Source organism: Crinia signifera, chromosome 2 (assembly GCF_055691185.1).
Source record: "Crinia signifera chromosome 2, ASM5569118v1, whole genome shotgun sequence".
NCBI lineage: Eukaryota > Metazoa > Chordata > Amphibia > Anura > Myobatrachidae > Crinia > Crinia signifera.
In genome coordinates this window covers 311,727,699-311,749,014 of record NC_139218.1, presented here as the reverse complement: position 1 = coordinate 311,749,014, position 21,316 = coordinate 311,727,699, and the positions used below count along the sequence as shown (strand labels likewise).

The window sequence follows — 21,316 nt, the reverse complement described above, 5'->3', positions numbered from 1 at the left end:
TGCTTGTAAATGCCTAAAGTTGTGAGCTATCAGTAGGGCTGCTGCCTGTCACTGAGGACACAAACATCATATACAATCTGTTGCAAAGCCTGTGATGGCAGAAGTAAAAGGCTGACCTTGGCTACCAGTGACTGCTCTATTAGTGGAGTGTGGTGATGTGTAATCCCTGCACTGATATCCTGCAGCATCTCTGATAGGCGGCTGCCTACCCTGGTATAGCCCAGCCCAGGTTTTCTGCGTTTTCCAGCAGCAGCAGCCTTTTCTCCTCCTCCCCTGACTGCTATTGTTTATGAGTAGCTCTTGATCGTGCTTCCCTCAGCCGGCACATCTCTCTCTCCGGCTGTGTTGTCTCAGTCACTGCCTGGCTGCTCCCAGGCTCCCCGCCACGGGGCGTCAGTCTGCAGCAGCAGCATCTCTGGATCTCAGGGCACGCTCCCTTCCCCAGGCACCGAGAGGGGAGAAGAGGAGGAGGGCACAGGACTGGCACAAAGGTAGGAGTGACAGTAGCGGCAGCATCCCTTGTACCCGTGTGTCCTTCCCCCCGGTTCCCGGTCCTGGAGGCGCCGCAACAAGCCGGTGCCCATTCCCGTCCAGGGCATTGCACCCAGGTATCGCTGCCCCTGCCCCGGTGCCTGCACGCCCCTGCCAGCGGAGGATAAAGTTTGATATGCCCCGCGTCCCCACATACAGCCACACAGCCCATCTCCTTTGTCTCGTCCCTTGTAACAGGGAGAGTTTTCCTAGTTGGCAAGTGCCAAGGCTGTAGCTGCCCAGCTGTCATCTGTGCCGGCCAGCACGTGTGGGGTCCAGGGACTGGCAGCAGCGGGATGCATGGGCACAGTGCCACAGGCGCCCTCCCAGTGCTGCCCAGCCTACAGCTCACACCCACTCCTGTCTCTGATTTCATTGTAGACTTGGGACAAAGACTCCTGGACTCCCCAATCCCTGCACACAGTATAGGTCTCTGTGTGATATATGGAAGTCATCATTCTGTATACCTAGTAGCCTGCTGGGAATCCTGCCACTACAGAGCTGGGCTGCTATGCATCCTGCTATTTAGTCAGGGGGATGGAGATCCAGCTCTCTATTATCTGATGACAGGTCCTGCTGCTCAGTGCCAGGGTTACCCCAAATCATGTGCTTCACCCTATACATGTGTTACAGGAGAATACGTGATTGGCATCTGTGCCACTCTCTTATCTATACTCTTATCTCTCAGCTGAGAAACAATATACCTTCTCCTACATTATTCCTGCTGTGCCTACTGCAGACCTCCTGGATTTTACCCTTTGTATATGCCTGTGCTCTGTGCCTGGCCCCTATGGTATAGATGGGTAATGTAAATGAATCCTTGTTTGTGGCATCCTATAAACACCAGGGTTCCCATTACCAGTGGCAGTAAAACTTACTTGAACTACAAAAGCATAGACTCTCACAACATGAAATATTCTCTGTTAGGATAACATTCAAATTCTGTCATTGTAGGAAAGTTGGTTGACATTACTTGACTTGTATTTAAGAATGAGATGTAAGTTTGCAATATATAGTGCATTACTAATTAGACTTTTGTGCTACTGTTAACAATTAGATAGTTACTTAGTGGCTGCCTCCTTGAAAATCTGTTCCCACTCCTAATACGCTTTAAAATATGCATATCCTGCTTAATGCTGCATGTTGAATACCACCTAATTGCCTGTGTCTCTCGGCATTGTTCTTTCTCCGTATCACCACTTTAATAAGGTTAGGAAGTCTTTGTACTCTTGTTCCCTCTGCCACAAATGCATTTGCCATCCATCAGTGTGTGCACTACTTGCTATATATAATACCAAAAGGTTTACATTTTCCATCAAGCATATTTTCCTGAGGGGGCTGGCAGACACTAACCATTTAATCTATCTGTTGATGTTTCAAATGCTGATCTACTCATAGTAATACAATTATGTACATTTACAATGCACAAAGGAATGTGAGCAAATAACTCTATATATACACACGATTAATATATAAACAAGAGTTACATAGACATACAATTTGGCCCTAACATATGTTTTCTATGATCAAAGGAGCTGCTTAACTATTCGGTACCGGATAACTCGTAATAAATGCCATTAATGGAATACAGAAAAATGCTGTGAGTGAAGGCAGAGATCCAGCCAAAGTTTATTATAGAAACTATTTCAGTATGGTTTATTAGATTGCTGACTATGGGTGGGTATTTATCAAAGGAGAGAGAGAGAGGAGAGTGAGAGAAATGAAGCACCAATCAGCTTCTGTCATTTGTCATGTTAGGTGGAAGCTGATTGCTTGGTACTTTAAGCTCTCACAAATGTATCTTTCCCAGCTTTGATAAATATCCCCTATGTAGTTTATTTTTTTTAAGGTGTTAAAATAGATGATATTTGCTCTTGCACTACAGATTTCTACGTGGTGATCACGTTACCTGTAGAAAGCCACTTCTATAGGTAATAGCGCAGATGTGGAATGTCGCGATGTTTATATTGTATTTGTATGTACATGTCCTGTGAGTATTAAACTTGTGTATCCTTGCCAATTAGTTATGTTTATCGTGGCTTTTGATTATATATAAGCTGTGTTTGATTTAAAAAAAAAAAAAAAAAGTCTACTGAGCTGGTCCATCACCTGCTTTTGTTCAAAGTAAAAATGTGGGTACACATCACAGTGTGAATTGCATGCAGCCTGTGTTGATGCAATGCTTCCTTTTACATATGGTCCTCTGAGCTTGAGAGTGTGCTCATGTGCACTTTGCAGAAGCTTTGTGCTACCTACCATTCAAGTTTGCCCTCTTACCAGACTTATACAGTAGCTCCTGTAATGCAAACCACCACTTTACCTCATCTAATGAAGTTAATACCTACTTGATGGTAGTAGTATGTTAAAGTGAATATAACTCCCCTGTCTGTGACTAAAGTTTAATTGCAGGTGATGATTTGAAGTTGTCATGTTTCTCCTCGTCATGCTTCTGGTTCCAAGGAGCACCCGAGCATTGTGTTACAGTTGTTCCTTCAAATGTGAATCACTGAGGAGTAGAACAAGCAGTTCCTGCATTGAGTCATAACCTGCACCTCATTATTTATTGTATTTTACTTACTTTTTTTTAAGAAAGGGGGGGGGGGGGGGGGGGTAACTATATCCAATTATTTAATTTAAAGACTTAAGCTGGGTACACATCTATACAATCCCTGTTGTCTTGTGACCGTTTGACCGACCGTAGACCTGCTGGACCGTCCACAAATAACAGCCGATACGCACGTACACACCTGTACAATTTTACTTGCGACGTCTGATGTACTCCCGTCCAAACAGTCGCAAGAAAAAGATTGTACCACCGTACACACTCTCCCGATTTGGGCTTTTGACAAGATATATATAAACATAATTATCATAATGGGCTGGGTTAAGGGCATACCAAAACAAAGGGGCGTGATTACAGAACCTAAACAAAATATATAGGTGGACCACTATAAAGACGGGGTACGCGTCAGCCGGCAGTGTGACTAGGGACAGATACGGCAAAGTGACTAGGTAGTCGCTTACCGTATCTTTATAATAGCCGGCAGTGTGACTAGGGACAGATACGGCAAAGTGACTAGTTAGTCGCTTACCGTATCTTTATAGTAGCCGGCAGTATGACTAGGGACAGATACGGAAAAGTGACTAGGTAGTCGCATTCCGCATCTTTATAGCAGCCGGCATTGTGACTAGGGACAGATATAGCAAAGTGACTAGGTAGTCGCTTTCCGCATCTTTATAGCAGCCGGCAGGGTGACTAGGGACAGAGGCGGCAAAGTGACTAGGTAGACTAGATGCGGAAAGCGACTACCTAGTCACTTTGCAGTATCTAAGTCACCCTTGATTAGAATGTAGCCCTTATGTCACAACTAATATATACTGTATGCAGTGAACTTTTCTCCATCAGAACATTGTCTCCAATAATGTGGGAAGGCTGGCAGGCAGTACCCAGTGGGAAGGCTTGATGCGTAATATAATTATCCTATACTGCTGAGTTACCACACAGTACCTCAATGTCAATTAATGTGGCTCACAGGACTATTTCAAACTGTGCCACCATGTTGTATCTCAAATAAATCCAAAATCATCGGTGGCTGAGGGTAATTGCTGTGTTCACACAATTAACCTATTGTTAATATTCTCAAACCAGAGCTTCAGGCTCTTTTGGTCACCATCTAACCTATATATATCTGCTGTATAATGTGATCATATAGGATGGTCCTTCATTATAATACATGAAACGGAACACGTGCAGTGTCTATTATCGGCATTATCCATAAAGCCAGCTGTTTGTTCAATTGCCGGCTCTGCTGTATGTGTTATATAAATATCAGCACCTAAATTCCATTGTTATATCGGAACTTGCAAATACACACAATATCAGTGGCGGTGAGGTGGCCTGGATCCTGGAGACGCAGGGTAGCTCGGGCATCAAGGCTGTACGCGGTGGGAAGGCAGAGTGGTACCCGGTCGGTTGCATCAGCCGGCATTCCTCTGAGCCCCTGCATCCGTGCTGCCTACCCTGCTCCCCCGTCGCTGCACCACGGTCACTGGCGGGTGCTCCACGACTATGGAGGCGCCCGTACAGTCGGGACACAGTCGCCTCAGACTTCCTGTCACAGCGATAGCGCTGCTGCCCCGGTTCCCATAGTCGTGGATCGCCCTCCAGTGATCGTGGTGCAGTAACGGGGAAGCAGAGTAGGCAGCACGCCACGGATGCAGGGGCTCAGAGGAATGCCGGCTGATGCAAACATAGTGTAAGCTGCCCGGGTACCGCTCTGCCTTCCCACAGCTTACAGCCTGCCATTCATTCCCGAACACTGTGTTCCGTCTATGGTATGTGTTCCGTCTAGCAATTAAAAGGTGGTCTGTTCTGAACATGAATTTGCCAGACATGGTACACATTATGTTACACTGTGGCAATGTAATGTGTAACATAATGTGTACCATGTCTGGCAAATTCATGTTCAGAACAGACCACCTTTTAATTGCTAGACGGAACACATACCATAGACGGAACACAGACGAATCAGCAGCACAGTGTGACATACTCGCGCGCCAGAGCATCCAGGACAACATTACCGCAACAGGCTCCCGCGTCCTCACTGCCTCACTTCCAGTCACAGCGAGTGCTGGGGAAAGGTAAGGTGACCCTCACCAGCACAAGCAGCAGCACCACCACCACCACTCTCCACGTGGTATGCGGTGCACAGCACGCTGCACCTCATCTTGGGCTTGTGCCCCCCAGAGCTGCCCATCACCAAGTACCTCCAGGGCCCCCTCTCCTCGCTTTCTGTGGCCCTGTCTGTAGGGGGGGGGGGTCCCCGCAGCACCCTCCCCTCGGGATGCTGCTCCAAGCTGCCCACTGTCTGCAAGTCCGGCACCCTGATCATAGTGCGCAGACACAGGGGCTCCAGCTGTAGCGCCCGTCGTGCTTGCCCCTGCTGCCATCATCCTCCTCCCCCAGTCCTGTTCCTAATCTCTGCCTGCGCAGTGCATATCCTGCTGGTCCCCCATCCCCAGCACCATGACCCGCACACAGCAGCATTAACAGCCTCTAGCGAATCGCTGTTGTTCTACCGGGTCCGTGCAGTGGCCTGTGGCACCCCAGCTGTGGATATTAGGGGGGCAGGTGCAGGGGATGCTGCCTGTACCCCACACTACCCAGGTATCACCTCACCTCTCCCTGTATCCTTCCTGGACTGGGGGGGGGGGGGGGGGCAGTGAATTTAAGGGACTGGCAGGCCACAGTGTAACATAATGTGCCCTATGTCTGTGAAATTCATGTTCAGAACAGAGCACCTTTGAAATGCTAGACGGAACACATAGAATACCATAGACGCACATAGATGGAACGCAGACTCTGTGATACGTCTATGTGTTCCGTCTAAGGACAGCGGCAGGGAGCTGCGGGGCTGCAATTATCTACTAACCTGAAATGTAAACTACGGTGCGGCCATACTACATAACCTATAATTTTGTTTACTGGCAACACCAACAAGCAGAGAAACCTTCCACTTTCCATTCAATCATCTTAATTGTGGCCGTGCTTTATTCCACCCGCAATAATCCCCACTGTCCAGTGTAATGACACTACACATACTTGCCGCTGCAATCGTACAAATCCATGTAGTTTTAATGTGAGAACACTAGAGACGCGGGATGTCATCACAATTAGCTTTACATTTATATTTATGGCAGAGCATTATTTAAACGCTGCAGTCGAAAAAATCATAGGGACCATTTAGTAGACACCGGAGCCCCGCACGTGCTGTTTTTAAACACGTACTTACCTAACTTTGTTTGACAATATTTGTATGTTTTTTTAATATTTCGCAGCTATGGAGAGATCATACAGCTATGGAACGCCCACATGGGCGTTCCAGCTTTGGCAGTATAGTCGCAAGGACGGCAGCATATTGATCGAATGTGCGTACACACTGCACTTTTGTTCCGATATGGGGCCGTCCTGTCGGATGAAAATTAAACAGCAAAGAACCTTCGATCGACCGAGTATGGACGGTCAAGACCGTTTTTTGCCGTTTATCGCTCTTACGGGACAGCGTACACACCTATACAATTGAACGGCTGTCCGACCCAGAACGGAAGAACGGCCCGACAATTGTATATGTGTGTACCCAGCTTTAGGGAAACAAATCTGGATTTGGCTTTCTACCAAATGCTGGTCAAACATTTTAACCTTTGCCAAAGCTGCCATCTTGCTACACCATACAAATGCAGTGAAATAAAGCAGAAACATGGTCCCACTTATTCAGTTGTATTATGCGGCACAGCCCTACATGACCCCCGAATGCCCTAATATCCAGTAGGGCGCATGTATGAAAACTATGTTACATAACCCATAGCAACCAATCTGACACAGATTATATTAGCCTCTTGCACTAATATGAGGCGATACTTCTGGTTGAGAACCTTGCTAGTTTATGCTCTCACCCAATAATGATGTAAATAACCGCAATGTGTGCTGCTGCAAATCAATGGAAAACGTATTTACAATGCCCCATATAAAGCTGTCCTTCTTAAAATAAATACATAAATTATATATTTAATAAATATTTTTATATATTTTGTTTTCCTACTTCCTTTGCTTGGCACCTAGTGTAATTCAGTGAAAGGTGTTTTGGAAGTAGCATATGACTGCAGTTACTTGCACAGTAGTCATTTTGGCGCTTGCTATTTGTGACTCCTGTGTTGTGTACAGTTTTGAGGGCAGCAGTAGAAGGCATGAGTCTCTTTGTACTGAATATGTCTCTGGCTCTTCAAGGCCTAATTACAAGACTACCTTACATGTGATGCTTCTGACCTTGTGCAGTGAAACAAGGCTGCCACATTGGTGATCTATATGTGTTTTCACTGCCAATTTATTTGTACTTTGCTAAAGCCAGAATGTTAGTTATTGCATATCTGGCTACTGCCTGAGATTTTGCTGCTTTATTCTTGTCCTCACACTTCTCAAATGTACTAGCTGAAACTGCTGCGTGTATTTCACAAAGGTAGGGTAACATTACAGCTGTTTGGAGTTTGCCATGATTAACAGTACTGAAGCATATATACAGTGTGTGTGTGTGTGATATATATATATATATATATATATATATATATATATATATATATATATATATATATATATATATATATATATATATATCTCATTCCTATTTTGGAAGCTCTGCTGTGAACTTGCCTTCAGTTCTGATCACCTCATGGTCTGTTATCCCTGTTTCGGTTTAAAGGGATAATTTCTCACATCTGTTAAATAAAAGGATCTTTACAAACTGAGGACCTTATTCAGGTCTGTTTGCACGGGGACCGATGTTTGGTGTATGTGCATGCGCAGCCACATTTCTTCTGTGCATACGCCAGGTGCATGTGCAGTTTTCTGGGTACACTCACCGAAGACTGCGGGCAGAGGGCGTGGGGCGGCGATAGTCGCGCCCATGGGAACACCCAGCATTTCATGTGCATTCCCATATAAATGCTGGTTGTTCCCCATGGAAATCGCCAGGTGACTTGGGTGCCGGGGGGCGGGCAGCTGACATCACCTGATGTCAGCTGCCCGCCCATTTCCTCCCGAATGTGCACGCATATATATGTGACCTGAAAGTCACTTTATATATGCGTGCACGCACCACATCTTTTTAATGGTCGTCGATTATCGAAAGATGTGGGAGGTTCCCCCTGGCATGCGAATGGATGTTTATGTAAAACATCCATTCGCAGCCCATGCGAATGTACGCAGTGGACGAGGTAGGGGGTACCACCATTCGCAGGGCAGGTTCTGGTTGACTCGCAAGGGTGCGATTTCGCATCCTAGCGGATCAACCAGAATAACCCACAGAATCTCATGAGAAACAACCCCGGTGGATTACTAGTATATGCAACTAAACCGATGCATACTTTGCTTTTTGAAACTTACTATTTTATACTTTATACCTTGTGTATAACACACTTCCCTGCGTGATGCCCCGGGACCTGCCTCCAAGTCCGCCCGCTTCTCCAGTTGAGCCGATTAGTTGCTGCGCCATCTTGGCAGAGTGCAGTCTGTACGGTTGCTGCAGCAACATGTTTCTTTGCCTGGTCATAGGCTCCTGTCAAGGTATACCCATCTCTAGTCTAGGGGAACATTTTCCACAGACTGTCACTATATCATTTTGAAATACTGACACTAATAGTTGCCTGGATGTGACATTATCAATGGCTATACCACACACAGCCTGGCAGCCATTGATGATGATGATGTTGAATACCATGTATGGCTGTGTGTGGTAAAAATATTGTACCACACACAGCCATACATGGTAATCAACAACAACATCAATCATCATCATCTTCCAGGCTGGCAAAATATATAATCAATTTCTGGGGGTACAGTGTGTATTACACATACCAAAAAAATAGTGATACAATAGGCACCAGGAAATTTACTGGGGACAATTATTCTAGATCTATAAAAACTTCACTAACTGTTGTTATAAATGTTCTCAGCTTATGCGGACTCAGACTTATGGTATCAGTACTTTATGAGTCCTGGTTTTTCTTAAATACTACTTACAGTTCCTACGGTATGCCTTGCTGCAGTCCTGTAGGAAAGCTCCATGTCACATCACTTTTTGGAACGATGCTAGGGCGCTCAAAACACTCAGCACGCAGCGATGAGTCAGCGTTGTGTGCTGATCAATCTGTCAAAACCAGTGTTCTCCGGTGAGAACACTGGCCCGGCCTGTGGCCGCGCATCTCTACTGCTATGCCCCTACATACAGAGCGATGTTGGGGCATTTTCTAAGCGATCTAGTGAGATCATTTAGAAAATGCCTCTGAATCGATGTGTGTGTAGGCCCCATAAGCCCAGTAAAAAAAAATTTTTGGTTACTGTGAAGATGTAAGGAGCATAGAGAAAATAGGAATGTCCTCAGCATCCAACTGCATATGTATTGCATCCTACTGAATACTATATTTTGAGAATTACTTAATTTCAAGAATGTTGCTACAGTGAGTCCTTGATTTAGATCACTGGGCCACCGCTGCTGAACATTTTTGGTATCACTGCCTTTTTCTACCATGCCCTTGAATAGAGGCTTTTGGCAAAATTCGTTTTTGGTGCAAACCAAATCCAGCAATCCTTTATGTAAATAGCAATGGGATACATGTGCCTGTGTTGTAATACTTTTGTTTACACAAATGGTATTTTATTCTACAAAACAACAAAAAATCAAGCATATGCCACTCTTTTTGTCCTGTGCCACAATTAATGGTATGTATCTTCTTAATATCTTAATAATTTCAGAATGAATTGTTTTGTTGGTATGCTTTTTTGGAACATTGGTAGCAAAGTTAAGCCACAAAGCTAGTGTCACGGTCTCTGTTCCAAGATACCCCAATCTCTAATCGCTGACTGTAACTCAACATCTGAACCTGCATCACATGGGTTTGACACCGAATTAATAAAAAAATATCCACCTGGTATGTCTACAGAAATGATTACGCTTCCCAGTATCTCTCCGAATCACTAAGAATTTCCCAATGATTGCCACCACAGAATGGTTTTCAGGAGAAACAAACTTCAATTATGGAGTTACCAGTCTCAATTACAGTTTAGTCCCAGTTATCATTCCCTTACATTAACCTGAAGTACAATTATGTAGTGTTATATACTGGCCGATGCGTAATCAGTTTAGTGATATCACTCAGGTGCATGAAATGGATGGGTAATACAGAGTAAGGAAAAAAAACGGCATTGTTTCCCCCAACACCATGAATGATATCAGTAACCAGATTTAAAAAAAAAAAAAAAATCCACGAGCCAGAAAGTTCAAAGCAGCACACCAATGAAAAAACTAAAGTGTTAATATACTGTATGTTAGTAAGTGTTAGAAGCCATAGCTATGTACAAAAGTAATGTAAGAAATGAAAATATTAAAACAATAGTGTTAGTGAAAAGTGTTAAATAGTGTGCCACCTCAGAGCCACCCGGCCAAATCAATCCAGGGGCAACTCACCCCAAACCCATGTTAACCCCAAACTGGCTCCTATAATTAATTAGTATAGAGCCACAGGATAATGTCTCTTACTTAAATATACTGAATCTAAGAGAAGCCTACATAGAGCAACCCCATAGTGCTCCATATGGCATGTCCAAACCAGCACCTCCTCCTATTGCTGTCTCCCTTATGCCTCTCACAATAGAAATACATAGACTGGCAGATGCTCAATCAGTTTAGTGATATCACTCAGGTGCATGATAGTGAGGGGTAATACTGAGTAAAAGACATTAGAAAAAAAAATGTTTCCTCCAGCACACTGAATGATATCAATAACCAGATTTAAAAACCACTTGTAGTAGAATTCAGAGATCTTGGTTACATATATTTGCAGATACATGTTAAGCCCCTGTCAAGGCTTCTCTGAGTATTAGGAGTCCTTATTCATATATCTAGGTGCAAGGTGCGGCACCCCAAAAATTTGCATCACTTCACCATCAACCTCAGTATAAGGACAGGATATACTAAGCATTCCATTTGCGATTTGGTGCATCCCGCCAATTACCACGTCTATACAAATCGTATATGTACTTAGTATCACAAAGGACATCTCTCCAGATGAGACCTTAATGATGCATGCGCGTAGGGATGCAATGGTGCTGGAAGAAATCCAGATGTATTGGTTTTAGGGCAATACACTTTATTGAGTAACGCCATCTTTGGGTGATGTTACCAAATAAAAGTCTATGGGCTTCTTTTCCAGGTCTAAGCTCAGAAATGCATCACATTCTGTAGCTTGGTACTTTATAGAAAATTGATAATGGTTGGCTTCTCTAGTCTTCTTATTGCTCTGACACTAAGGGGCTTATTCTGGTTCACTCCTTCTGGAAAATTCCTTCTTAGATGGACAAAACCATGTGCACTGCAGGTGGGGTAGATGTTACTTGTGCAGAGAGAATTCGATTTGGGTGGGGTTTTACTTCAACATGAGATCTATATTACAGTGTAAAAATAAAACAGTCCGTATTTTCCCTGCACAAAAACAAAATAACTTGCCCAAATCGAATTCTTCCTGTTTTGGAGTAGCTACAGGCCTATACTGGGACCAAGAAAATATATTTAAGGCCCATACACACTAGGCGACTTTGAGCTGAAAGTCGCTCAAAACAGCAGGTTTGAGCGGCTTTCAGCTCAAAGCCGCCCAGTGTGTATGCCCCAGCGATGAGCGGTAAGCGCTGCTACGGGCACCCGCAACATCGCCGGGAAACCCGCTCATCTGTTGTTTATACCAGCAGATGAGCGGCTTTCAGGACGACTTTGCATAGCGCTCTGCTATGCAACGCCGTCCTTTCCCCCTCCGTCGGCGCCGGGCAGGGGGAAAGGCGCTCAGTGTGTATGCACTGAGCGGCTTTCCCCGCAGCGATGATTGTTCTCATCGCTGTCCATACACGCTGGGCATTGTTGCCCTGTGTGTATGGGCCTTTAGCTTACATGTCTTGGAAATGATGATGGCAGATCTGCTGTTTACTTGAAATATGTTTATTACTAGGAAGATTTACAGTAAGAGCATCTTAATAAAAATAAGCATCCAATTTATAAGTCTGCAAGCATTCTTGGTGCTTAAGTGTATTTTTAAACCCTTTCATGTAATTAAAACTACTGCAGCTTCTTGCAAAATATTGTTACATAGTTACATAGTAGGTGAGGCTGAATAAAGACTTGCGTCCATCTAGTTCAACCTATGTTTATAGTAGCGTATCCCTTGTTGTATAGTATGTTCTGATATTTAAAGACAGATTATGTTACTTATTCGTACCCATGGATGTTTTTAACCAATAAATGTTTATCCAACCTTATTTTAAATGTATTTATAGTGTCTGCCGACAAAACTTCTCCAGGAAGAGAGTTCCAAAGTTTGACTGCTCTGACTGTAAAGAATTTTTTTCTTCAAGATGAACAAAATCTGTTTTTCTTCTAATCTAAACTCATGCACTCGCGTCCTAGATTCCTTTCTAGTAGAAAAAAGGGTGTTTGACAGTTCCTTATATTGGCCTCTAATATATTTATACATGTTGATCATATCCCCCTTAAATGTCTCTTCTCTAGTGTAATAGTCCCAAATTGCTTAATCTTTCCTCGTAGCTTAAATTCTACATTCTCCTAATAAACTTTGTTGCTATTCTTTGGATTTTTTCTAATTCTATGATGTCCTTTTTATAGTGTTTATATGGGAGTACTGGTAAGAAATTGTCAATTTAAGGTGCCCATACACAGTACAATAATTGTATGCAATTTGGACTAGATTGCATAGCATAAATTTTGCAATGCAATGAGAAGCAATTAGGGATGCCAATCCCGGGACTCGGGATTGAAAAATGCTCAATTCCGGGATTGGCATCCCTACTTTTAAAAACCCACCCATGCCCCCCGAACTGACACAATTACCTTCATGGTAGGTCCGGCGGTGTGGTCGTGGAGCGTGGCAGGCGAAGCACCCGGGGAGCGGTCCGTAGGTGCCGCATTGCGCATGCAGGGAAGGGCAAGATATACAGCTGGGGAGTGGTCCGGGGGTGCCGCACGGAACAGGCAGGTGGGGAAGCGAGCGGTGCAAGAGTGTGGCCTGCGAAGCATGACCTCTGTCCTCACGTCACGTGGCACAGAGCCACTCGGCGGGTCTGGAACAGCCATGCAGAATCTAAGAAGTGCTCAGATGCTGCCCAGGCATGCGCGCATTCTAATCCCGAAAGCCAGGGATTGGAAACTCCAACCCCTGGATTGAAATCCGGGTGATTTTGGGGCCAAATCGCGTGAACCCGCCGATCCCGGGATTGGCCATCCTGGATGCGATCTAGTACAGAAAGTATGTGCAGCACATACTTTTAGAGCTGTGCGATGGGATGTGTGCGGTAGCGTGCATCTCATCGCACCTGGCAATTGTACCCTGTACGGGCACCTTTAGTATTGTGTGTGTGTGTGTGTGTGTGTTTTTCCCCTTGTTTGCATTTAATGTTGTTAGTGAAATAACATAATAAAAAGTGAGTATCTAGTGTCTTCAATGTGTAAATACATATGTACTGTATGTATGTGTACATATTGGGCTGATTCAGAGGTGGAGGCAGATCCGGGGATGTGATGTTGCACGCAATGCATTAAATGTATGAATATGAAGAGTAACATGCAGCTGGTGTTTAGGGCGTCATCTGAAGTCATGTGACAGGCCTTGTCCTCAGGTACAGCTTTACTGGCCTAGCGGTGTGATTTTGGCAGTAATTATTACCGTCATTATTAATATTAAAAACAAACAAAGTAAAGAAATTGTCACAAACATATTGGCCCCCACAGAAAAATACAATGACAGTAAAAGAAGATAAGTCAGCACCGGCAGACTGTACAGGCGCTAGAGTCCACTGCAGACTATGTGGGGCAAACATCTGCATGACATAATGATGTCTACCCTGAACCGGCTCCGGAGCCGACCCTGCATTTTATATGTCTACAGTACAGAGCCAGCAAGAGCAACCCAAAAGGGGAGCAGAGGGTCCATTGCTGGGACACTGTCTAGCCATGCCTCTTTAGACATTAACAGTGCTGGGCTCGCCTGGGCACCAGACTTTGGCCATGGCCTACGGTGACATGATGGCATGACATCATAGATTATCTATTTATCTATCTAGCTGTAACATATATGACAATGGTCCAGTATAGCATAACCGCAATACCACTAAGCTGTGATTTTTACAATGTATAGCTATTTAATATTTGGAGCACTTTTACGTCTTCAGCATTTGTGTTGCCTGGGCAACGGAGAAGTGAGCTTGTGTAGGCGGAGGTGGGCATTTCACTTGATGGGTGAACCAGGGCTGGTTTAAGGCTTCTCCGTAAGCTAGGCAAAATGTCAACCTACTGCCACCAAACCCCACACTGCCAACAATACTACAATACTATGTAGCGCGGCACATACACACCTGTAGTAATACAAGTGAGCACAGTCAGGGGATGGTACAGGCATGGAGGAAAGTATTCCATTTGATGGTAGCACTTGGACACATCTCCTAGTTAGTTACTTAGCAACATTTGTAGAAAAGAGAAATGTGTTATTAAAGTGGGTGTGTCCTTACATCATCGCCCTCTCTTCAGTGCTCTTACTGACAGGTCACACACTTACTGTCTCTCATTCCTATAATAGAAGTCCTGCTCCCGCCATGCTGCAACTTCATTGTATGCAAATAGGAAAAGTAATTGCATGCATAAGGTAATGACTAGCACAGTGTAATCACAGCTCCTGTCTGCTCTATCTGCCCTGCAAATAATTTACTGCTGAGTGACATGCACACACTGGCCAGCTCTCTGTCAGATCATTAAGATTTTATACTTGGATGATAAATCTCTTGCGTACTGCTATGTGGCTGGTCCCAGGAAGCAGCCGCTCTACCTATAAACCCATCAAAATGTGGATGAGTGTGCTAGTTATAGACAAACTATTTTCAAAACATACCTGGTAGGGATACCAAATATAGCTATTACTGTATGAGTCTGTAGCAGAGGCTCTGCAGTGACTACGAGTTTGAGGCTGACATAAGATAGGGGATTAAGAGGTTTCTCTTCACATCCTGCATCACTGTATTCTATTATATGTGAATGGAAACCTGCTTTAAATGAAAGCTACTGTATTATGACGATGAGCATTCTGTAAAACTGGGTACACACCTATAGATGTATCTGTTTGGTGGGAACTAAACTTTTATAATGACAATCTACTCCAGTGGTGTCAAACTCATTGCCCTCCATTTTTTGTGTAACTACACATCCCAGCATGCCCTGCCACAGATTGTATATATTGGATTGCTAAAACTGTGGCAAGACATGCATGGACGTGTAGTTCCACAACAGCTGGAGGGCCATGAGTTTGACACCACTGGAGTAGATTGTCCTTTGCTCCCATACATTACCAAAGTTTAGTTCCCACCAAACCGATACATCTATAGGTGTGTACCCAGTTTTACAGAATGCTCATCATCATAATACCGTAGCTACCTTGGTGCTGGGCTTGCCCCCAGCGTGACGATTCGGGGCCAGACGGAGCATTCGGCAGTCCCAGCGCTCATCTCCAAGCGCGTGGGAACAGATTCTGATGGGGGGGAGGCGGGTGGCGCGCATGCAGGAGGGGCAGCCGCCGGTGTTGTAAAAGGGACCAAAGGCCGGATCACGCCCGGGTTGAAGCTGGGTCCAAAAACCCGGGTGCGACCCAGCGTTTTGGTGTAAAAGGGGTATAAATAGCGTAAACTGCAGAAGCATTGAAGGGTATTTTTCCTTAAATTGCATTAAAGTTGTACTGCAATAATTTTACATTTTGAACTGCATACTGTAGATCGATTAAAAAAAACCTGTCTGGTCACAATTTTAGATTAATCGCTAGGGAATTATTTTGGTGCATTTTTGTTATTTATTTTTCTTACATAAGTTAGTACTCTATCAAAGGCAAGTGAACTGCTTTGTGGGGGAAACTTGAAAAGATTGAAAAGAACTGCTTCACACGGGAAATTCGCTAATGTAAAGTCTATACAGCCCCCTAACGATAACTAATCAACATTATGCTTTTATTAGCTGGCAGGATTCTTTGACCAACACAGACTCAGACATATGCCAGTGCAGCAAAGTCCTAAGTGAGGCACCATTTCCTAAATCACTGGGCAATCAATCAGCGCTAGGAGTTATTTACAAACGTTGCTCAAAGGTTCAGATCCGCACTAGAGCCATAGCAACCAATCAGGCTGAATGCAACGATTGCAGATTTGCATCTTTTAAAGCAGTGTTGGTAAATACATTTTTTTTTTTTTTTTTTTTTTAAATCATAGTCTGTAACATGCTGAAAATGAAAAGTCTGCAAGCATCATAGTATTTTGTGGCCTGTCTTAACGCATAGACACCCTTTCTTGCAATTGCTCCTTCACACGTCAGTAGCTCAGTCAGCAGCCAATATAGTTATTTTAGCTAATTAGAGCACAGTATTCTACACTAACATGGTGATTTTATTTATTTACAAAGGTCATTGAATAATCAATGAGACAGTGTCTTTGAAAGTATATGTGATATACAAGACTTCATACGCTGCAAATTAGTATACACAATTTAGAAACAAGAGGAATCCCCAGCTGAAAGCATTAGGTTATGTTTTTCAACTACTGTTACTGAGTAATTATTTTAGCACATGCTTTTGATGGTGCCCCTCTTAATGATATGATGGGTGAGAATGGGAATTGCTATGCCACAAGACTGTCTTAATGAATAAGTAATTATAAAGGGAAAAATAATCCGTGTGGGCTATGAAATACTACAACATTATATATTGATATACATGGATTGCCGATGTGTACCTTCTAAAGATGAAGATGTGCCTGGAGCAGTAAATGTTGCTGACAACTGATTGTTTTCTAATGAAATCTTATCCAGTCAGTTCCATTGAATTTGGCCACTGAGGGACTCTGTTAGAGTAATTTGATTGAACTTGATTATTTCAGGTGGATTTATGTTTTTAAATATAAAAAAGTTATTAACATAGCAACATATACCACTTTTCCACCAAAACCCAGAGTCAAACCTGGGATGTTTGACCCGGGATTTCACCTCACACAGTTGCTGTTTGCGGCTAAATCTGACCTTAATGAGCATCGTCACTGTATATACAAATCAACTGCTTGTCACCTCACGCTCCCCCATCTAGACGATAGATTGAGCGTGATATGACAGTTGACTGTGGCCCTAATGTATCGGTCAGAACGTCCAACTGGGTGGGCCCGTCCAGTTGTGCAATTAGCTTCTACAACAAGTGTATGTGCGGTCTGCGGACCACCTATACAAACAGCCGTATGTGCTGCATCGTTAACGATATGGCGTGTACACAATAGGCTACAATATTGCTCATAAAGCCCTTTCTGATCGATATTGTTCACAATATCGCCTACTGTGTATGGGGCTTAAGACTGCTTAATTGGCTGATTGGCAAAATCCTTCCTGTCTAATGTGACAGATCTGTATGTGGTCCTAAGCTGCTCAGGCTGGGAATTTACTGCCAGGTGTGTCTATTCTACAGAGATAATTACCTAACTTCACCATGGACAGATGTAACTAAAAATACATGCTATGTTCATCGTGAGCCTTATCATCAAGCGTTCCTTATGTCAGGTCTCCTCACTGGCTTATATAGAAAATGTTAATATTCTCTTTGATGTGATATATTATTTTAATGAAATCCACCTCACACACAAGATACAGACCTGCTCCTAGTGTAATAGGATTGTTATTTCTATCCCAGCGGTTATGATGACCAATTATGATGTAATATGTGTTTCACATTCAGGTATGTAGAAATGCTACATATGTATATGGAAGAGGATTTGTGCTACAGGTACATGCATCTGATTATATAGTTATTGGTGGACAAACAAGTGGAAACTGTTGTAAAAATCAAACCTGTCTATGATTACATAGGGGTACATTTACTAAGGTGGGAGTTCTATTAAAGAGGGGATGTGGCCCATGGCAACCAAAACGATCTATTAGCTTCTAGAAAGTGCTAAATATGTAGATTCGGATTGGTTGCCATGGGCAACATCACATCTTTGGTAGAACTCCCATCTTTGTAAATTTACCATAAAGTTTGCCCATTTTATGCCTCTAATACACAGGGCCGGCGCCACCACTAGGCAGCTCTAGGCATTTGCCTAGGGCGCCGGCACCTGGAGGGCGGCAGTTCGCCCCTCACCCCTAGCATATAACTGGCGGCTTCGGCGTCCCTGCAGTGCTGGAGCGGGCAGGGGTGTCCGTGCCGCGGGGGTACCTGCGGCACTGTTACTGTATAAAGCTGCTGGCGGCAGCGGGGTCCCTGCAGTGAATAGAGAATAACTAGCGCTATGCGCGCGACGGCGCGGGAAGCGCTTCTGGGTTTGAAAACGCTTGCCGCACGCTGATTGGCTGAGACTAGTTATTCTCTATTCACTGCAGGGACCCCGCTGCCGCCAGCAGCTTTATACACAGTGACAGCGCCGCAGGTACCCCCGCGGCACGGACACCCCTGCCCGCTCCAGCACTGAAGGGACGCCGACAGCTTTATAATACAGGTAAACACCGCCCACCCCCCCTCCCCGGCCACCGGGCACCTGGGCGCACCCCCTTGCACCGGCCCTGCTAATACAGCTTCTATCAACCTTGATTACACTTGGAATATAGACTTATACGTTTTGAATAATGTCCACTGGAATATTATACCACTCTCCCTGAAGAACATAGTTGCTGCAGGCAATTGCAGCTCTACCATGGGTATTGGAATTTGGGAAACTCTTGTCAGAATGTTTTTGTAGAAACTGACTTACTGTGACTGCTGAGTTCGACTGTCACATATGGCCAAGTACAGTAGATCTATGATATTTAAAAACCATGTTCAGAGCTCCTGGTCACTTTGTTTTATCCCTATGAACTGTGTGTGCCACCATACATATCTCTGAAAACAGTCACAGATGTACCATGTAAATGCACACATAGTGGGCTTAAGTCCCAATTGGGCACTAGGCGAGGTCTATACTCTATTCCATCTCCAACATGCATTCACAGTGGACAGACCTAGCCAGGGAGGAGGAACCATCTGAACAAGTGAGTATGGGAGCAGGGAGGGGAAAGGCAGTTTAGTGGATTGGAGAAGAGTGGGTGTGGCCAGCAAGGAGAGAGTCTGAGCAGCAGACAGAGCAGGGGCTTTGCTGGACAGAGTGGAAGCATTGTGGGGGAAGGGGGGGGGGGGGTGCATAGGCACCTTCTAATGACCGACACTATTGAAGCAGCAGCACATATTAATCAGAGCCGCCCGGCTCAGGATAATAGCGGGGACCAGTAGACTGGGACAGAATTTTAATTGGCAGCAGCAGCAGGTCTGAGGACCGGGCTGCCTGTCAACTGTGCCCACACCCCCTCAGTGCATTACTGGATCACGCTGCCCACGTCAATGCGGCCACAGCAGATAATGGATGAAGAGCGGGTGCGTGACCAGCCCTTGGCCCTTTCTGCGCCGTGCTGCTCTCCCCTGGCCGCAATCAGATGGCGCCTGCCAGCCGAATTGATGCTGCACTGTACACATAATGCAGGACTCTGTTGGGACACAGACTGGAGCCAATAGGACCGGCATCCGCTGTGAGTGTAAAAAAAAAAAAAGTTTTTTGTGTGTGTGTGTACATGGGGAGGTAGGAAAGGTGATGGGGGTTATTCTGTACTGGGGGAGATGATCGTCTGTGGGGGAGAAGGACTATTTAGTGCTAAGGGGAGGAAGGGGCAATGATATGGGGAGATGACCTATTAGGGGAACTGTTTTGGGCTAGGGGGAGATGATGTTCAGCCTGATTGGGGGGGGGGGGATTATTTATTGCTGTGCTACTGGGGGGGGGGGGGTGTTCTTCTGTTCTAGAGCACTCTCCTTATAATTGTTGCGGATAACTAACTATCCAGCTTCCCCATCATAATGCTCCACAGCAGCTTACCCTAAGCTTCCCTGCTAATTACTAACCCTTACACTGTACACCACTGCCTAACACTTCCTCTCTGTAGCCTATACCTACTGTCTAACCCTATCCCCTCCTCCCCTGCCTTATTGTCCCTATTTTACAAAAAAGCCCTGGCATAATATGTAATGGGCATTACGGTGTTTGGTATAATGTGTAATGGGCATTACAGTGTGTGGCATAACATGTAATGGGTATTATGGCATGTGGTATACTATGTAATGGGTGTGTGATGTGTAATCGGCATTACAGTGTCCATGTTGTCCCATTTTTTTTTTAGAAAAATCCTGGCATAACAAGTAATAAGCATAATGTGTAATGGGCATCATGGGTGTGTGGCATAACATGTAATGGGCATTATGGCATATGGTATACTATAGCATTTTGTATACTATGTAATGGGTGTGTGATGTGTAATCGCATTATGTTGAAAATTTTTGGCGCGTGCCTACGTTGCGCACTGTCCATATTGTCCCTCCTTTACAAAAAATCTTGTTGAGTCCTGGTATAACGTGTAATGGGCATTGTGGTGTATGGTGTACCATGTAATGGGCATCACTGTGTGTGGCATAATGTGTAATGTGATGCAAAGGTTAAAAAAAATCAGAACAGTGACGTCGGCGGGCCCGGTCCACCCTCTTGACGCTGCCCCCTTGCTGCGGCGCCCTGCCCGCCCCTGTTCCTCCAAGGAACACTAGGTTTATTTTGCTCTCTTTCTTCACTTTCATTATTTTATAGCTTTATCATCTGCTGCAAAACCCTTGTTTTAAAAATTGCGCACTGATAAAATCCTAGCAACAGCTCATGCTTGTGTTAGTCCTTTGACAGAACCAACTGGGATATTTATACATAGATTTAATGATTGGAATTATGGTGCAAATAGAGATTAGTGATAAGTGGAAAGGCAGAGCCTTGGGATACAACTGCAAATTACTTTGCATGAAAATCAAAGATTTTTTTTGTTTTAAATACTGGGAGTTGCTTATGGTGTTTAAAACATAATGCAATCAATTACACCTATTGCTAGAATGCTGTAATGGGATCAGACATCTGCTAGTTTTCTACTATACATTCAAGCAAATTTTTTTTTTTATACCCAAGGAAGTTCTAAATCTAATGATGACATAATAAATAGAGATTAAATTGCTAGTACTGTATAATCTAGAGGCAGTATGCTCTGCATTCAAGTAAATCCTAACCTTACTCCTCTGTCCCCCCCCCCCCCACACACACACACACATGCAC

At 44.3% G+C, this 21,316-nt stretch overlaps 1 protein-coding gene across 7 annotated transcripts in view; it reads left to right on the top strand.

Annotated features, from left to right (window-relative positions):
* The first annotated feature begins 282 nt into the window (after positions 1–282).
* ENOX1 (ecto-NOX disulfide-thiol exchanger 1) overlaps positions 283–21,316 on the top strand; it is a 478,832-nt gene continuing 457,798 nt past the window's right edge. For 6 of the 7 annotated variants that reach the window (XM_083168947.1, XM_083168950.1, XM_083168942.1 and 3 more), the window contains exon 1: positions 284–491. The gene's annotated coding sequence lies outside the window, so the exon portion shown is untranslated. Of the gene's footprint in view, positions 492–21,316 lie in introns of all 7 variants that reach the window. The other variant, XM_083168953.1, reaches the window with a different exon arrangement.